The following is a 16,819-nucleotide window of genomic DNA, read 5'->3' as shown; positions in this document are numbered from 1 at the left end:
CCGTCCTTTGTTTCCTTGTGCGTGCGCACTGCACCTCTCGTTCTCGTTCAAATATCAAGTAAAATGCCACGGCGCCGTGACCCACATTTGCGAATAAATCTGCGGACCATAATTAAAGTCGCGTGTAACGTCGAATGGCACATCTGAAAAAAAGAAAATGGGTACAACACGAGAACTTCCAAGGAGGTAACCCATCATTGTACTACTTTCACCAAAGCTCACTTAACTGCGGAGTTCTGATGGGATCCGGTGCATTAGTGCTGGTGTGACCGCACCTGTTTAATTTCGTTCTAAAAATACATACACTCCTTCTTCCCTCCCCCCCTCTCATCATTTGTTTCCTTGTGCGTTCACACTGCACCTCTCCTTCTCGTTCGAATATGGATTAAAATGCCCCTGATTCTTGACTCACATTTGCGTATAAACCAGCGGACCATAGTTCCAGTCGCGCGTAACGTCGAACGACCCATCTGAACAAAAATTGTTGCGATACGAGGACTTCCCAAGAGGTCACCCATCCGAGTACTACTCTCGCCCAAGCACACTTAACTGCAGAGTTCTGATGGGATCCAGTGCATTAGTGCTGGTATGATGCCACTTGTTTAATTTTGCGCTTCAAATACATACACTCCTTCTTTTTTCTTCCTCCTCCCGTCATTTGTTTCCTTGTGCGTGCGCACTGCACCTCCCGTACTCGTTCTAATATAAAGTAAAATGCCACGGCGCCGTGACTCACATTTGCGAATAAACCTGCGGACCATAAATCAAGTCGTGCGTAACGTCGAAAGAATCATCTGCAAAAAGATGGGTGCAACACGAGGACCTCCCAAGAAAATGAGTGAAATATAAGGACTTCGCAGGAGGTCACCCATCCGAGTACTTTTCTCGCCCAAGCACCCTTAACTGCAGAGTTCTGATAGAATCCGTTGCATTAGTGCTGGTATGATCCCTCATATTTCATTCTGCACTGCAAATACATACACTCTTTCTCCTCCCATCCCCCCTCCCGTCATTTGTTTCCATGTGCGTGCACTCTGCATCTCTCTTTCTCGTTCTAATATCAAGTAATATGCCTCGGCACCGTGACTCACCTTTGCAAATGAACCAGCGTTTTATAATTTCATTCGCGTGTAACGTCGAACAACCCATCCGAGTACTACTCTCGCCCAAGCACACCTAACTGCGGAGTTCTGATGGGATCCGGGGCTTTAGTGCTGGTATGATCGCACCTGTTTAATTCCACGCTGCAAATACATACACTCCTTCTCCTTTCTTCCCCCTCCGTCATTTGTTTCCTTGTGCGTTCACAATTCATCTCTCCTTCTCGTTCTAATATCGATTAAAATGCCCCTGCTTCTTGACTCACATTTGCGTATAAACCAGCGGACCCTAGTTCCAGACGCGCGTAACGTCGAACGACCCGTCTGAAAAAAAATTGGTGAGACACGAGGATTTCCCAGGAGGTCAACCATTCGAGTACTAATATCGCCCAAGCACACTTAACTGCGGAGTTCTGATGGGATCAGGTGCATTAGTGCTGGTATGATAGCACCTGTTTAATTTTGCGCTGCAAATACATAAACTCATTCCCCTTTCTTCCCCCTCCCGTCATTTGTTTCCTTGTGCGTGCGCACTGCACCTCCCGTTCTCGTTTTAATATCAAGTAAAATGGTACAGCGCCGTGACCCACATTTGCGAATAAACTTGAGGACCATAATTCAAGTCGCGCGTAACGTCGAAAGAATCATCTGCAAAAAAATGGGAGCAACACGAGGACTTCAGAAGAAAATGGGTGAAATATAAGGACTTCGCAGGAGGTAACCCATGCTAGTAGAACTTTCGTCCAAGCACCCTTACTTACAAAGTTCTGATAGAATCCATTGCATTAGTGTGGTATGATCGCACCTATTTCATTTCGCCCTGAAAATACATACACTCCTTCTCCTTCCCTCCCCCTCCCATCAATTGTTTCCTTGTATGTTCACACTGCACCTCTCATTCTCGTTCTAATATCGATTAAAATGCCCCTGCTTCTTGACTCACATTTGCGAATAAACCTGCGAACCATAAATCAAGTCGCCCGTAACGTCGAAAGAATCATCTGCAAAAAGATGGGTGCAACACGAGGATCTCCCAAGAAAATGGGTGAAATATAAGGACTTCGCAGGAGGTCACCCATCCGAGTACTTTTCTCGCCCAAGCACCCTTAACTACGGAGTTCTGATAGAATCCATTGCATTAGTGCTGGTATGATCCCTCATGTTTCATTCCACACTGCAAATACATACATTCTTTCTCATTCCATCCCCCCTCCCGTCATTTGTTTTCTTGTGCGTGCACTCTGCATCTCTCTTTCTCGTTCTAATATCAAGTAATATGCCCCAGCACCGTGACTCACCTTTGCAAATGAACCAGCGGTTTATAATTCCATTCGCGCGTAACGTCGAACAACCCATCCGAAAAAAAATAGGTGCAACACGAGGGCTTCCCAGGTGGTCAGCCATCCGAGTACTACCCTCGCCCAAGCACACTTAACTGCAGAGTTCTGATAGGATCCGGAGCTTTAGTGCTGGTATGATCGCACCTGTTTAATTTTCTGCTGTAAATACATACACTCATTCTCCTTTCTTCCCCCTCCCGTCATTTGTTTCCTTGTGCGTTCACACTTCACCTCTCATTCTCATTCTAATAGCGATTAAAATGCCCCTGCTTCTTGACTCACATTTGCGTATAAACCAGCGGACCCTAGTTCCAGACGCGCGTAACGTCGAACAACCCGTCTGAAAAAAAAATTAGTGCGACACGAGGACTTCCCGTGAGGTCACCGATCTGAGTACTAATCTCGCCCAAGCACACTTAACTGCGGAGTTCTGATGGGATCCGGTGCATTAGTGCTGGTATGATCGCACAGGTTTAATTTTGCGCTGCAAATACATAAACTCCGTCTCCTTTCTTCCCCCTCCCGTCATTTGTTTCCTTGTGCGTGCGCACTGCACCTCTCGTTCTCGTTCAAATATCAAGTAAAATGCCACGGCGTCATGACTCACATTTGCGAATAAATTTGTGGACCATAATTAAAGTCGCGCGTAACGTCGAACGACACATCTGAAAAAAAAAAAAGGGTGCATCACGAGGACTTCACAAGAAAATGGGTGAAATATAAGGACTTCGCAGGAGGTAACCCACGCTAGTACTACTCTCGCCCAAGCACCCTTACCTACGGAGTTTTGATAGAATCTGATGCATTAGTGCTGGTATGATCGCACCTGTTTCATTTCGTGCTGAAAATACATACACTCCTTCTCCTTCCCTCCCCCTCCCATCAATTGTTTCCTTGTGCGTTCACACTGCACCTCTCCTTCTCGTTCAAATATCAAGTAAAATGCCACGGCGCCGTGCCTCACACTTGCGAATAAATCTGCGGACCATAATTATAGTCGCGCGTAACGTCGAACGGCACATCTGAAAAAAAGAAAATGGGTGTAACACGAGAACCTCCCAGGAGGTAACCCATCTTTGTACTACTTTCGCCAAAGCACACTTAACTGCGGAGTTCTGATGGGATCCGGTGCATTTGTGCTGGTGTGACCACACCTGTTTAATTTCGTGCGGAAAATACATACACTCCTTCTTCCCTCCCCCCTCCCATCATTTGTTTCCTTGTGCGTTCACACTGCACCTTTCTTTCTCATTCTAATATCGATGAAAATGCCCCTGATTCTTGACTCACATTTGCGTATAAACCAGCGGACCATAGTTCCGGTCGCGCGTAACGTCGAACGACCCATCTGAAAAAAAATTGTTGCGATACGAGAACTTCCCAAGAGGTCACCCATCCGAGAACTACTCTCGCCCAAGCACACTTAACTGCAGAGTTCTGATGGGATCAAGTGCATTAGTGCTGGTATGATGCCACTTGTTTAATTTTGCGCTTCAAATACACACACTCCTTCTCTTTTGTTCCTCCTCCCGTCATTTGTTTCCTTGTGCGTGCGCACTGCACCTCCCGTACTCGTTCTAATATCAAGTAAATGCCACGGCGCCGTGACTCACCTTTGCAAATGAACTAGCGGTTTATAATTCCATTCACGCGTAACGTCGAAAGAATCATCTCCAAAAAGATGGGTGCAACACGAGGACCTCCCAAGAAAATGGGTGAAATATAAGGACTTCGCAGGAGGTCACCCATCCGAGTACTTTTCTTGCCCAAGCACCCTTAACTGCGGAGTTCTGATAGAATCCGTTGCATTAGTGCTGGTATGATCCCTCATGTTTCATTCTGCACTGCAAATACATACACTCTTTCTTCTTCCATCCCCCGTCCCGTCATTTGTTTCCTTGTGCGTGCGCACTGCACCTCTCGTTCTCGTTCAAATATCAAGTAAAATGCCACGGCGCCGTGACTCACCTTTACAAATGAACCAGCGGTTTATAATTCCATTCGCGCGTAACGTCGAACAACCCATCCGAAAAAAAATAGGTGCAACACGAGGGCTTCCCAAGTAGTCACCCATCCGAGTACTACTCTCGCCCAAGCACACTTAACTGCGGAGTTCTGATGGGATCCGGGGCTTTAGTGCTGGTATGATCGCACCTTTTTAAATTCGCGCTACAAATACATACACTCCTTCTCCTTTCTTCCCCCTCTCGTCATTTGTTTCCTTGTGCATTCACACTTCACCTCTCATTCTCGTTCTAATATCGATTAAAATGTCCCTGCTTCTTGACTCACATTTGCGTATAAACCAGCGGACCCTAGTTCCAAACGCGCGTAACGTCGAACGACCCGTCTCAAAAAAAATTGGTGCGACACGAGGATTTCCCAGGAGGTCACCCATCCGAGTACTAATCTCGCCCAAGCACACTTCACTGCGGAGTTCTGATGGCATCTGGTGCATTAGTGCTGGTATGATCGCACCTATTTAATTTCGCGCTGCAAATACATAAATTCCTTCTCCTTTCTTCCCCCTCCCGTCATTTGTTTCCTTGTGCGTGCGCACTACACCTCTCGTTCCCGTTCAAATATCAAGTACAACGCCACGACGCTGTGACTCACATTTGCGAATAAATCTGCGGACCATAATTAAAGTCACGCGTAACGTCGAACGGCGCATCTGAAAAAAAGAAAATGGGTGCAACACGAGAACTTCCCAAGAGGTAACCCATCATTGTACTACTTTCACCAAAGCACACTTAACTGCGGAGTTCTGATGGGATCCGGTGCATTTGTGCTGGTGTGACCGCGCCAGTTTAATTTCGTGCTGAAAATACATTCACTCCTTCTTCCCTCCCCCCCTCCCATCATTTGTTTCCTTGTGCGTTCACACTGCAACTCTCATTCTCGTTCTAACATCGATGAAAATGCCCCTGATTCTTGACTCACATTTGCGTATAAACCAGTAGACCATAGTTCCAGTCGCGAGTAACGTCGAACGACCCATCTGAAAAAAAATTGTTGCGATACGAGAACTTCCCAAGAGGTCACCCATCCGAGTACTACTCTCGCCCAAGCACACTTAACTGCAGAGTTCTGATGGGATCAAGTGCATTAGTGCTGGTATGATGCCACTTGTTTAATTTTGCGCTTCAAATACATACACTCCTTCTCTATTCTTCCTCCTCCCGTCATTTGTTTCCTTGTGCGTTCGCACTGCACCTCCCGTACTCGTTCTAATATTAAGTAAAATACCACGGCGCCGTGACTCACCTTTGCAAATGAACCAGCGGTTTATAATTCTATTCGCGCGTAACGTCGAAAGAATCATCTGCAAAAAGATGGGTACAACACGAGGACCTCCCAAGAAAGTGGGTGAAATATAAGGACTTCGCAGGAGGTCACCCATCCGAGTACTTTTCTTGCCCAAGCACCCTTAACTGCGGAGTTCTGATAGAATCCGTTGCATTAGTGCTGGTATGATCCCTCATGTTTCATTCTGCACTGCAAATACATACACTCTTTCTTCTTCCATCCCCCGTCCCGTCATTTGTTTCCTTGTACGTGCGCACTGCACCTCTCGTTCTCGTTCAAATATCAAGTAAAATGCCACGGCGCCGTGACTCACCTTTACAAATGAACCAGCGGTTTATAATTCCATTCGCGCGTAACGTCGAACAACCCATCCGAAAAAAAATAGGTGCAACACGAGGGCTTCCCAAGTAGTCACCCATCCGAGTACTACTCTCGCCCAAGCACACTTAACTGCGGAGTTCTGATGGGATCCGGGGCTTTAGTGCTGGTATGATCGCACCTTTTTAAATTCGCGCTGCAAATACATACACTCCTTCTCCTTTCTTCCCCCTCCCGTCATTTGTTTCCTTGTGCATTCACACTTCACCTCTCATTCTCGTTCTAATATCGATTAAAATGTCCCTGCTTCTTGACTCACATTTGCGTATAAACCAGCGGACCCTAGTTCCAAACGCGCGTAACGTCGAACGACCCGTCTCAAAAAAAATTGGTGCGACACGAGGATTTGCCAGGAGGTCACCCATCCGAGTACTAATCTCGCCCAAGCACACTTCACTGCGGAGTTCTGATGGCATCTGGTGCATTAGTGCTGGTATGATCGCACCTATTTAATTTCGCGCTGCAAATACATAAATTCCTTCTCCTTTCTTCCCCCTCCCGTCATTTGTTTCCTTGTGCGTGCGCACTGCACCTCTCGTTCCCGTTCAAATATCAAGTACAACGCCACGACGCCGTGACTCACATTTGCGAATAAATCTGCGGACCATAATTAAAGTCGCGCGTAACGTCGAACGGCGCATCTGAAAAAAAAAAAATGGGTGCAACACGAGAACTTCCCAAGAGGTAACCCATCATTGTACTACTTTCTCCAAAGCACACTTAACTGCGGAGTTCTGATGGGATCCGGTGCATTTGTGCTGGTGTGACCGCGCCAGTTTAATTTCGTGCTGAAAATACATTCACTCCTTCTTCCCTCCCCCCCTCCCATCATTTGTTTCCTTGTGCGTTCACACTGCAACTCTCCTTCTCGTTCTAACATCGATGAAAATGCCCCTGATTCTTGACTCACATTTGCGTATAAACCAGTAGACCATAGTTCCAGTCGCGAGTAACGTCGAACGACCCATCTGAAAAAAATTGTTGCGATACGAGAACTTCCCAAGAGGTCACCCATCCGAGTACTACTCTCGCCCAAGCACACTTAACTGAAGAGTTCTGATGGGATCAAGTGCATTAGTGCTGGTATGATGCCACTTGTTTAATTTTGCGCTTCAAATACATACACTCCTTCTCTATTCTTCCTCCTCCCGTCATTTGTTTCCTTGTGCGTTCGCACTGCACCTCCCGTACTCGTTCTAATATTAAGTAAAATGCCACGGCGCCGTGACTCACCTTTGCAAATGAACCAGCGGTTTATAATTCTATTCGCGCGTAACGTCGAAAGAATCATCTGCAAAAAGATGGGTACAACACGAGGACCTCCCAAGAAAGTGGGTGAAATATAAGGACTTCGCAGGAGGTCACCCATCCGAGTACTTTTCTCGCCCAAGCACCCTTAACTGCGGAGTTCTGATAGAATCCGTTGCATTAGTGCTGGTATGATCCCTCATGTTTCATTCTGCACTGCAAATACATACACTCTTTCTTCTTCCATCCCCCGTCCCGTCATTTGTTTCCTTGTACGTGCGCACTGCACCTCTCGTTCTCGTTCAAATATCAAGTAAAATGCCACGGCGCCGTGACTCACCTTTACAAATGAACCAGCGGTTTATAATTCCATTCGCGCGTAACGTCGAACAACCCATCCGAAAAAAAATAGGTGCAACACGAGGGCTTCCCAAGTAGTCACCCATCCGAGTACTACTCTCGCCCAAGCACACTTAACTGCGGAGTTCTGATGGGATCCGGGGCTTTAGTGCTGGTATGATCGCACCTTTTTAAATTCGCGCTGCAAATACATACACTCCTTCTCCTTTCTTCCCCCTCCCGTCATTTGTTTCCTTGTGCATTCACACTTCACCTCTCATTCTCGTTCTAATATCGATTAAAATGTCCCTGCTTCTTGACTCACATTTGCGTATAAACCAGCGGACCCTAGTTCCAAACGCGCGTAACGTCGAACGACCCGTCTCAAAAAAAATTGGTGCGACACGAGGATTTGCCAGGAGGTCACCCATCCGAGTACTAATCTCGCCCAAGCACACTTCACTGCGGAGTTCTGATGGCATCTGGTGCATTAGTGCTGGTATGATCGCACCTATTTAATTTCGCGCTGCAAATACATAAATTCCTTCTCCTTTCTTCCCCCTCCCGTCATTTGTTTCCTTGTGCGTGCGCACTGCACCTCTCGTTCCCGTTCAAATATCAAGTACAACGCCACGACGCCGTGACTCACATTTGCGAATAAATCTGCGGACCATAATTAAAGTCGCGCGTAACGTTGAACGGCGCATCTGAAAAAAAAAAAATGGGTGCAACACGAGAACTTCCCAAGAGGTAACCCATCATTGTACTACTTTCTCCAAAGCACACTTAACTGCGGAGTTCTGATGGGATCCGGTGCATTTGTGCTGGTGTGACCGCGCCAGTTTAATTTCGTGCTGAAAATACATTCACTCCTTCTTCCCTCCCCCCCTCCCATCATTTGTTTCCTTGTGCGTTCACACTGCAACTCTCCTTCTCGTTCTAACATCGATGAAAATGCCCCTGATTCTTGACTCACATTTGCGTATAAACCAGTAGACCATAGTTCCAGTCGCGAGTAACGTCGAACGACCCATCTGAAAAAAATTGTTGCGATACGAGAACTTCCCAAGAGGTCACCCATCCGAGTACTACTCTCGCCCAAGCACACTTAACTGCAGAGTTCTGATGGGATCAAGTGCATTAGTGCTGGTATGATGCCACTTGTTTAATTTTGCGCTTCAAATACATACACTCCTTCTCTATTCTTCCTCCTCCCGTCATTTGTTTCCTTGTGCGTTCGCACTGCACCTCCCGTACTCGTTCTAATATTAAGTAAAATGCCACGGCGCCGTGACTCACCTTTGCAAATGAACCAGCGGTTTATAATTCTATTCGCGCGTAACGTCGAAAGAATCATCTGCAAAAAGATGGGTACAACACGAGGACCTCCCAAGAAAGTGGGTGAAATATAAGGACTTCGCAGGAGGTCACCCATCCGAGTACTTTTCTCGCCCAAGCACCCTTAACTGCGGAGTTCTGATAGAATCCGTTGCATTAGTGCTGGTATGATCCCTCATGTTTCATTCTGCACTGCAAATACATACACTGTTTCTTCTCCCATCCCCCGTCCCGTCATTTGTTTCCTTGTGCGTGCGCACTGCACCTCTCGTTCTCGTTCAAATATCAAGTAAAATGCCACGGCGCCGTGACTCACATTTGCGAATAAACCTGCGGACCATAAATCAAGCCGCGCGTAACGTCGAAAGAATCATATGCAAAAAGATGGGTGCAACACGAGGACCTCCCAAGAAAATGGGTGAAATATAAGGACTTCGCAGGAGGTCATCCATCCGAGTACTTTTCTCGCCCAAGCACCCTTACTGCGGAGTTCTGATAGAATCCGTTGCATTAGTGCTGGTATGATCCCTCATGTTTCATTCTGCACTGCAAATACATACACTCTTTCTCCTTCCATCCCCCCTCCCGTCATTTGTTTCCTTGTGCGTGCGCATTGCACCTCTCGTTCTCGTTCAAATATCAGGTAAAATGCCACAGCGTCGTGACTCACATTTGCGAATAAATCTTCGGACCATAATTAAAGTCGCGCGTAACGTCGAATGGCACATCTGAAAAAAAGAAAATGGGTGCATCACGAGGACTTCACAAGAAAATGGGTGAAATATAAGGGCTTCCCAGGAGGTAACCCATGCTAGTACTACTCTCGCCCAAGCACCCTTACCTGCGGAGTTCTGATGGGATCCGGAGCTTTAGTGCTGGTATGATCGCACCTGTTTAATTTTGCGCTTCAAATACATACACTCTTTCTCTTTTCTTCCCCCTCCCGTCATTTGTTTCCTTGTGTGTTCACACTGCACCTCCCGTACTTCTTCTAATATCAAGTAAAATGCCCCTGCTTCTTGACTCACATTTGCGTATAAACCAGCGGACCCTAGTTCCAGACGCGCGTAACGTCGAACGACCCGTCTGAAAAAAAAATTAGTGCGACACAAGGACTTCCCGTGAGGTCACCCATCCGAGTACTAATCTCGCCCAAGCACACTTAACTTGCGGAGTTCTGATAGAATCCGTTGCATTGGTGCTGGTATGATCGCACCTGTTTCATTTTGCGCTGCAAATACAAAAACTCCTTTTCCTTTCTTCCCCCTCCCATGATTTTTTTCCTTGTGCGTGCGCACTGCACCTCTCGTTCTTGTTCAAATATCAAGTAAAATCCCACGGCGCCGTGACTCACATTTGCGAATAAATCTGCGGGCCATAATTAAAGTCGCGCGTAACGTCGAACGGCACATCTGAAAAAAAGAAAATGGGTGCAACACAAGAACTTCCCAGGAGGTAACCCATCATTGTACTACTTTCGCCAAAGCACACTTAACTACGGAGTTCTGATGGGATCCGGTGCATTTGTGCTGGTGTGACCGCACCTGTTTAATTTCGTGCTGAAAATACATACACTCCTTCTTCCCTCCCCCCCTCCCATCATTTGTTTCCTTGTGCGTTCACACTGCACCTCTCCTTCTCGTTCTAATATCGATTAAAATTCTCCAGATTCTTGACTCACATTTGCGTATAAACCAGCGGACCATAGTTCCAGTAGCGCGTAACGTTGAACGACCCATCTGAAAAAAAATTGTTGCGATACGAGGACTTCCCAAGAGGTCACCCATCCGAGTACTACTCTCGCCCAAGCACACTTAACTGGAGAGTTCTGATTGGATCCAGTGCATTAGTGCTGGTATGATGCCACTTGTTTAATTTTGCGCTTCAAATACATAAACTCCTTCTCTTTTCTTCCTCCTCCTGTCATTTCTTTCCTTGTGCGTGCGCACTGTACCTCCCGTGCTCGTTCTAATATCAAGTAAAATGCCACGGCGACGTGACTCCCATTTGCGAATAAACCTGAGGACCATAATTCAAGTCGCGCGTAACGTAGCAAGAATCATCTGCAAAAAAATGTGTGCAACACGAGGACTTCACAAGAAAATGGGTGAAATATAAGGACTTCGCAGGAGGTAACCCATGCTAGTACTACTCTCGCCCAAGCACCCTTACCTACGGAGTTCTGATAGAATCCGTTGCATTAGTGCTGGTATCATCGCACCTGTTTCATTTCGTGCTGAAAATATATACACTCCTTCTCCTTCCCTCCCCCTCCCATCAATTGTTCCTTGTGCGTTCACAATGCACATCTCCTTCTCGTTCTAATATCGATTAAAATGCCCCTGCTTCTTGACTCACATTTGCGTATAAACCAGCGGAACCTAGTTCAAGTCGCGCGTAACGTCGAACAACTCGTCTGAAAATAAATTGGTGCGACACGAGGACTTCGCAGGAGGTCACCCATCCGGGTACTACTCTCGCCCAAGCACACTTAACTGCGGAGTTCTGATGGGATCCGGTGCATTAGTGTTGGTATGATCGCACCTGTTTAATTCCGCGCTGCAAATACATAAACTCCTTCTCCTTTCTTCCCCCTCCCGTCATTTCTTTCCTTTTGCGTGCGCACTGCACCTACCGTGCTCATTCTAATATCAAATAAAATGCTACGGTGCCGTGACTCACATTTGCGAATAAACCTGAGGACCATAATTCAAGTCGCGCGTATCGTCGAAAGAATTATCTGCAAAAAAATGGGTGAAATATAAGGACTTCGCAGGAGGTCACCCATCCTAGTGCTACTCTCGCCCAAGCACCCTTAACTTGTGGAGTTCTGATAGAATCGGTTGCATTGGTGCTGGTATGATTGCTCATGTCTCATTCTGTGCTGCAAATACATACACTTTTTCTCCCTCCATCCCCCCTCCCGTCATTTGTTTCCTTGTGCGTGCACTCTGCATCTCTCCTTCTCGTTCTAATATCGATTAAAATGCCCCTGCTTCTTGACTCACATTTGCGTATAAACCAATGGACCCTAGTTCCAGTCACGCGTAACGTCGAACGACCCGTCTGAAAAAAAAATTAGTGCGACACGAGGACTTCCCAGGAGGTCAACCATCCGAGTATTACTCTCGCCCAAGCACAATTAACTGCGGAGTTCTGATGGGATCCGGTGCATTAGTGCTAGTACGATCGAATCTGTTTAATTTCGCGCTGCAAATACATAAATTCCTTCTCCTTTCTTCCCCCTCCCGTCATTTGTTTCCTTGTGCGTGCGCACTGCACCTCCCGTTCTCGTTTTAATATCAAGTAAATAGCTACAGTGCCGTGACTCACATTTGCGAATAAACCTGAGGACCATAATTCAAGTCGCGCGTAACGTCGAAAGAATTATCTGCAAAAAAATGGGTGCAACACGGGACTTCACAAGAAAATGGGTGAAATATAAGGACTTCGCAGGAGGTAACCCTTGCTAGTCCAACTCTCGCCCAAGCACCCTTACATACGTAGTTCTGATAGAATTCGTTGCATTAGTGCTGGTATGATCGCACCTGTTTAATTTCGCGCTGCAAATACATAAACTCCATCTCCTTTCTTCCCCCTCCCGTCATTTGTTTCCTTGTGCATGCGCACTGCACCTCTCGTTCTCGTTCAAATATCAAGTAAAATGCCACGGCGCCGTGACTCACATTTACGAATAAATCTGCAGACCGTAATTAAAGTCGCGCGTAACGTCGAACGGCACATCTGAAAAAAAAAATGGGTGCAACACGAGAACTTCCCAGGAGGTAACCCATCATTGTACTACTTTCGCCAAAACACACTTAACTGCGGAGTTCTGATGGGTTCCGGGGCATTAGTGCTGGTGTGACCGCACCTGTTTAATTTCGTGCTGAAAATACATACACTCCTTCTTCCCTACCCCCCTCCCATCATTTGTTTCCTTGTGCGTTCACACTGCACCTCTCCTTCTCGTTCGAATATCGATGAAAATGCCCCTGATTCTTGACTCACATTTGCGTATAAACCAGCGGACCATAGTTCCAGTCCCGCGTAATGTCGAACGACCCATCTGAAAAAAAATTATTGCGATACGAGGACTTCCCAAGAGGTCACCCATCCGAGTACTACTCTCGCCCAAGCACCCTTAACTGCAGAGTTCTGATGGGATCCAGTACATTAGTGCTGGTATGATGCCACTTGTTTAATTTTGCGCTTCAAATACATACACTCCTTCTCTTTTCTTCCTCCTCCCGTTATTTGTTTCCTTGTGCGTGTGCACTGCACCTCCCGTACTCGTTCTAATATCAAGTAAAATGCCACGGCGCCATGACTCACATTTGCGAATAAACCTGCGGACCATAAATCAAGTCGCGCGTAACGTCGAAAGAATCATCTGCAAAAAGATGGGTGCAACACGAGGACCTCCCAAGAAAATGGGTGAAATATAAGGACTTCGCAGGAGGTCACCCATCCGAGTACTTTTCTCGCCCAAGCACCCTTAACTGCGGAGTTCTGATAGAATCCGTTGCATTAGTGCTGGTATGATCCCTCATGTTTCATTCTGCACTGCAAATACATACACTCTTTCTCCTCCCATCCCCCCACCCGTCATTTGTTTCCTTGTGCGTGCACTCTGCACCTCTCTTTCTCGTTCTAATATCAAATAATATGCCCCGGCACCGTGACTCACCTTTGCAAATGAACCAGCGGTTTATAATTCCATTCGCGCGTAACGTTGAACAACCCATCCGAGAAAAAAAAGGTGCAACACGAGGGCTTCCCAAGTGGTCACCCATCCGAGTACTACTCTCGCCCAAGCACACCTAACTGCGAAGTTCTGATGGGATCCGGAGCTATAGTTCTGGTATGATCGCACCTGTTTAATTCCGCGCTGCAAATACATATACTCCTTCTCCTTTCTTCCCCCTCCGTCATTTGTTTCCTTGTGCGTTCACACTTCATCTCTTCTTCTCGTTCTAATATCGATTAAAATGCCCCTTCTTCTTGACTCACATTTGCGTATAAACCAGCGGACCCTAGTTCCAGACTCGCGTAACGTCGAACGACCCGTCTGAAAAAAAATTGGTGCGACACGAGGAGTTTCCAGGAGGTCACCCATCTGAGTACTAATCTCGCCCAAGCACACTTAACTGCGGAGTTCTGAAGGGATCCGGTGCATTTGTGCTGGTATGATCGCACCTGTTTAATTTCGCGCTGCAAATACATAAACTCATTCCCCTTTCTTCCCCCTCCCGTCATTTCTTTCCTTGTGCGTGCGCACTGCACCGCCCGTGCTCGTTCTAATATCAAGTAAAATACTACGGTGCCGTGACTCACATTTGCGAATAAACCTGAGGACCATAATTTAAGTCGCGCGTATCGTCGAAAGAATCATCTGCAAAAAAATGGGTGCAACACGAGGACTTCCTAAGAAAATGGGTGAAATATAAGGACTTCGCAGGAGGTCACCCATCCTAGTGCTACTCTCGCCCAAGCACCCTTAACTTGCAGAGTTCTGAAAGAATCTGTTGCATTGGTGCTGGTATGATTGCTCATGTTTCATTCTGCGCTGCAAATACATACACTTTTTCTCCCTCCATCCCCCCTTCCGTCATTTGTTTCCTTGTGCGTGCACTCTGCATCTCTCCTTCTCGTTCTAATATCGATTAAAATGCCCCTGCTTCTTGACTCACATTTGCGTATAAACCAGCGGACCCTAGTTCCAGTCGCGCGTAACGTCGAACGACCCGTCTGAAAAGAAATTAGTGCGACACGAGGACTTTCCAGGAGGTCACCAATCCGAGTACTAATCTCGCCCAAGCACACTTAACTGCGGAGTTTTGATGGGATCCGGTGCATTAGTGCTGGTATGATCGCACCTGTTTAATTCCGCGCTGCAAATACATAAACTCCTTCTCCTTTCTTCCCCCTCAAGTCATTTGTTTCCTTGTGCGTGCGCACTGCACTACTCGTTCTCGTTTAAATATCAAGTAAAATGCCACGGAGCCGTGACTCACATTTGCGAATAAATCTGCGAACCATAATTAAAGTCGCGCGTAACGTCGAACGACACATCTAAAGAAAAGAAAATGGGTGCAACACGAGAACTTCACAAGAAAATGGGTGAAATATAAGGACTTCGCAGGAGGAAACCCATGCAAGTACTACTCTCGCCCAAGCACCCTTTCCTACGGAGTTCTGATAGAATCCGTTCCATTAGTGCTGATATGATCGCACCTGTTTCATTTCGTGCTGAAAATACATACACTCCTTCTCCTTCCCTCCCCCTCCCATCAATTGTTTCCTTGTGCGTTCACACTGCACCTCTCCTTCTCGTTCTAATATCGATTAAAATGCCCCTGCTTCTTGACTCACATTTGCGTATAAAGCAGCGGACCCTAGTTCCAGTCGCGCGTAACGTCGAACGACCCGTCTGAAAAAAAATTGGTGCGACACGAGAACTTCCTAGGAGGTCACCCATCCGAGTACTACTCTCGCCCAAGAACACTTAACTCCGGAGTTCTGAAGGGATCCGGTGCATTAGTGCTGGTATGATCACACCCTTTTAATTTCGCGCTGCAAATATATAAACTCCTTCTCCTTTCTTCCCCCTCCCGTCATTTGTTTCCTTGTGCATGCGCATTGCACCTCCCGTGCTCGTTCTAATATCAAGTAAAATGGTACGGTGCCGAGACGCACATTTGTGAATAAACCTGAGGACCAAAATTCAAGTTACGCGTATCAAGTCGCGCGTAACGTCGAACGACCCGTCTGAAAAAAAAAATTAGTGCGACACAAGGACTTCCTAGGAGGTCACCCATCCGAGTACTACTCTCGACCAAGCACACTTAACTGCAGAGTTCTGATGGGATCCAGTGCATTAGTGCTGGTATGATGCCACTTGATTAATTTTGCGCTTCAAATAGATACACTCCTTCTCTTTTCTTCCACCCCCCGTCATTTGTTTCCTTGTGCGTGCGCACTGCACCTCCCATACTCGTTCTAATATCAAGTAAAATGCCACGGCGCCGTGACTCACATTTACGAATAAACCTGCGAACCATAAATCAAGTCGCGAGTAACGTCGAAAGAATCATTTGCAAAAAGATGGGTGCAACACGAGGACCTCCCAAGAAAATGGGTGAAATATATGGACTTCGCAGTAGGTAACCCATCCGAGTACTACTCTCGCCCAAGCACACTTAACTGCGGAGTTCTGATGGGATCCGGGGCTTTAGTGCTGGTATGATCGCACCTGTTTAATTTCGCGCTGCAAATACATACACTCCTTCTCCTTTATTCCCCCTCCCGTCAATTGTTTCCTTGTGCGTTCACACTGCACCTCTCATTCTCGTTCTAATATCGATTAAAATGCCCCTGCATCTTAACTCACATTTGAGTATAAACCAGCGGACCCTAGTTCCAGTCGCGCGTAACGTCGAACGACCCGTCTGAAAAAAAATTGTTGCGACACGAGAACTTCCCAGGAGGTCACCCATCCGAGTACTACTCTCGCCCAAGCACACTTAACTGCGGAGTTCTGATGGGATCAAGTGCATTAGTGCTGATATGATCGCACCCGTTTAATTTAGCGCTGCAAATACATAAACTCCTTCTCCTTTCTTTTCCCTCCCGTCATTTGTTTCCTTGTGCGTGCGCACTGCACCTCCCGTGCTCGTTCTAATATCAAGTAAAATGCTACGGTGCCGTGACTCACATTTGCGAATAAACCTGAGGACCATAATTCAAGTCGCGCGTATCGTCGAA

General features: G+C 46.7%; 4 non-coding genes and 29 pseudogenes across 4 annotated transcripts; all 33 read right to left on the bottom strand.

Moving 5' to 3' along the window:
- Positions 1–481: 481 nt before the first annotated feature.
- On the bottom strand, positions 482–599 carry LOC148248979 (5S ribosomal RNA; annotated as a pseudogene).
- An 836-nt stretch (positions 600–1,435) lies between these two features.
- On the bottom strand, positions 1,436–1,554 carry LOC148248978 (5S ribosomal RNA; annotated as a pseudogene).
- Positions 1,555–2,467: 913 nt separating this feature from the next.
- LOC148248977 (5S ribosomal RNA) lies at positions 2,468–2,586 on the bottom strand (annotated as a pseudogene).
- Positions 2,587–2,792: 206 nt separating this feature from the next.
- On the bottom strand, positions 2,793–2,911 carry LOC148248976 (5S ribosomal RNA; annotated as a pseudogene).
- Positions 2,912–3,477: 566 nt separating this feature from the next.
- LOC148248975 (5S ribosomal RNA) lies at positions 3,478–3,596 on the bottom strand (annotated as a pseudogene).
- Positions 3,597–3,799: 203 nt separating this feature from the next.
- On the bottom strand, positions 3,800–3,917 carry LOC148248974 (5S ribosomal RNA; annotated as a pseudogene).
- A 560-nt stretch (positions 3,918–4,477) lies between these two features.
- On the bottom strand, positions 4,478–4,596 carry LOC148248973 (5S ribosomal RNA). Its single transcript, XR_015814380.1, has one exon. It is a non-coding gene; the product is annotated as a 5S ribosomal RNA (ribosomal RNA).
- A 205-nt stretch (positions 4,597–4,801) lies between these two features.
- LOC148248972 (5S ribosomal RNA) lies at positions 4,802–4,920 on the bottom strand (annotated as a pseudogene).
- Positions 4,921–5,129: 209 nt separating this feature from the next.
- On the bottom strand, positions 5,130–5,248 carry LOC148248971 (5S ribosomal RNA; annotated as a pseudogene).
- A 204-nt stretch (positions 5,249–5,452) lies between these two features.
- Positions 5,453–5,570, bottom strand: LOC148248970 (5S ribosomal RNA; annotated as a pseudogene).
- A 561-nt stretch (positions 5,571–6,131) lies between these two features.
- LOC148248969 (5S ribosomal RNA) lies at positions 6,132–6,250 on the bottom strand. The gene has a single exon (XR_015814378.1). It is a non-coding gene; the product is annotated as a 5S ribosomal RNA (ribosomal RNA).
- Positions 6,251–6,455: 205 nt separating this feature from the next.
- LOC148248968 (5S ribosomal RNA) lies at positions 6,456–6,574 on the bottom strand (annotated as a pseudogene).
- A 209-nt stretch (positions 6,575–6,783) lies between these two features.
- On the bottom strand, positions 6,784–6,902 carry LOC148248967 (5S ribosomal RNA; annotated as a pseudogene).
- A 203-nt stretch (positions 6,903–7,105) lies between these two features.
- Positions 7,106–7,223, bottom strand: LOC148248966 (5S ribosomal RNA; annotated as a pseudogene).
- A 561-nt stretch (positions 7,224–7,784) lies between these two features.
- Positions 7,785–7,903, bottom strand: LOC148248965 (5S ribosomal RNA). The gene has a single exon (XR_015814377.1). It is a non-coding gene; the product is annotated as a 5S ribosomal RNA (ribosomal RNA).
- A 205-nt stretch (positions 7,904–8,108) lies between these two features.
- LOC148248964 (5S ribosomal RNA) lies at positions 8,109–8,227 on the bottom strand (annotated as a pseudogene).
- Positions 8,228–8,436: 209 nt separating this feature from the next.
- Positions 8,437–8,555, bottom strand: LOC148248963 (5S ribosomal RNA; annotated as a pseudogene).
- A 203-nt stretch (positions 8,556–8,758) lies between these two features.
- On the bottom strand, positions 8,759–8,876 carry LOC148248962 (5S ribosomal RNA; annotated as a pseudogene).
- A 949-nt stretch (positions 8,877–9,825) lies between these two features.
- Positions 9,826–9,944, bottom strand: LOC148248961 (5S ribosomal RNA; annotated as a pseudogene).
- Positions 9,945–10,150: 206 nt separating this feature from the next.
- On the bottom strand, positions 10,151–10,270 carry LOC148248960 (5S ribosomal RNA; annotated as a pseudogene).
- A 209-nt stretch (positions 10,271–10,479) lies between these two features.
- Positions 10,480–10,598, bottom strand: LOC148248959 (5S ribosomal RNA; annotated as a pseudogene).
- A 204-nt stretch (positions 10,599–10,802) lies between these two features.
- On the bottom strand, positions 10,803–10,920 carry LOC148248958 (5S ribosomal RNA; annotated as a pseudogene).
- Positions 10,921–11,479: 559 nt separating this feature from the next.
- On the bottom strand, positions 11,480–11,598 carry LOC148248957 (5S ribosomal RNA; annotated as a pseudogene).
- A 532-nt stretch (positions 11,599–12,130) lies between these two features.
- Positions 12,131–12,249, bottom strand: LOC148248956 (5S ribosomal RNA; annotated as a pseudogene).
- A 560-nt stretch (positions 12,250–12,809) lies between these two features.
- LOC148248955 (5S ribosomal RNA) lies at positions 12,810–12,928 on the bottom strand (annotated as a pseudogene).
- Positions 12,929–13,132: 204 nt separating this feature from the next.
- On the bottom strand, positions 13,133–13,250 carry LOC148248954 (5S ribosomal RNA; annotated as a pseudogene).
- A 561-nt stretch (positions 13,251–13,811) lies between these two features.
- On the bottom strand, positions 13,812–13,930 carry LOC148248953 (5S ribosomal RNA; annotated as a pseudogene).
- Positions 13,931–14,134: 204 nt separating this feature from the next.
- LOC148248952 (5S ribosomal RNA) lies at positions 14,135–14,253 on the bottom strand. The gene has a single exon (XR_015814817.1). It is a non-coding gene; the product is annotated as a 5S ribosomal RNA (ribosomal RNA).
- A 561-nt stretch (positions 14,254–14,814) lies between these two features.
- LOC148248951 (5S ribosomal RNA) lies at positions 14,815–14,933 on the bottom strand (annotated as a pseudogene).
- Positions 14,934–15,496: 563 nt separating this feature from the next.
- LOC148248950 (5S ribosomal RNA) lies at positions 15,497–15,615 on the bottom strand (annotated as a pseudogene).
- Positions 15,616–15,836: 221 nt separating this feature from the next.
- Positions 15,837–15,955, bottom strand: LOC148248949 (5S ribosomal RNA; annotated as a pseudogene).
- A 235-nt stretch (positions 15,956–16,190) lies between these two features.
- LOC148248948 (5S ribosomal RNA) lies at positions 16,191–16,309 on the bottom strand (annotated as a pseudogene).
- A 205-nt stretch (positions 16,310–16,514) lies between these two features.
- LOC148248947 (5S ribosomal RNA) lies at positions 16,515–16,633 on the bottom strand (annotated as a pseudogene).
- Positions 16,634–16,819: the final 186 nt, after the last annotated feature.

This window comes from Carica papaya, chromosome 8, assembly GCF_054855325.1.
Source record: "Carica papaya isolate Zhongbai chromosome 8, ASM5485532v1, whole genome shotgun sequence".
NCBI lineage: Eukaryota > Viridiplantae > Streptophyta > Magnoliopsida > Brassicales > Caricaceae > Carica > Carica papaya.
The sequence above is the reverse complement of the archived record's forward strand: the minus strand, read 5'-3'. Positions and strand labels throughout refer to the sequence as shown.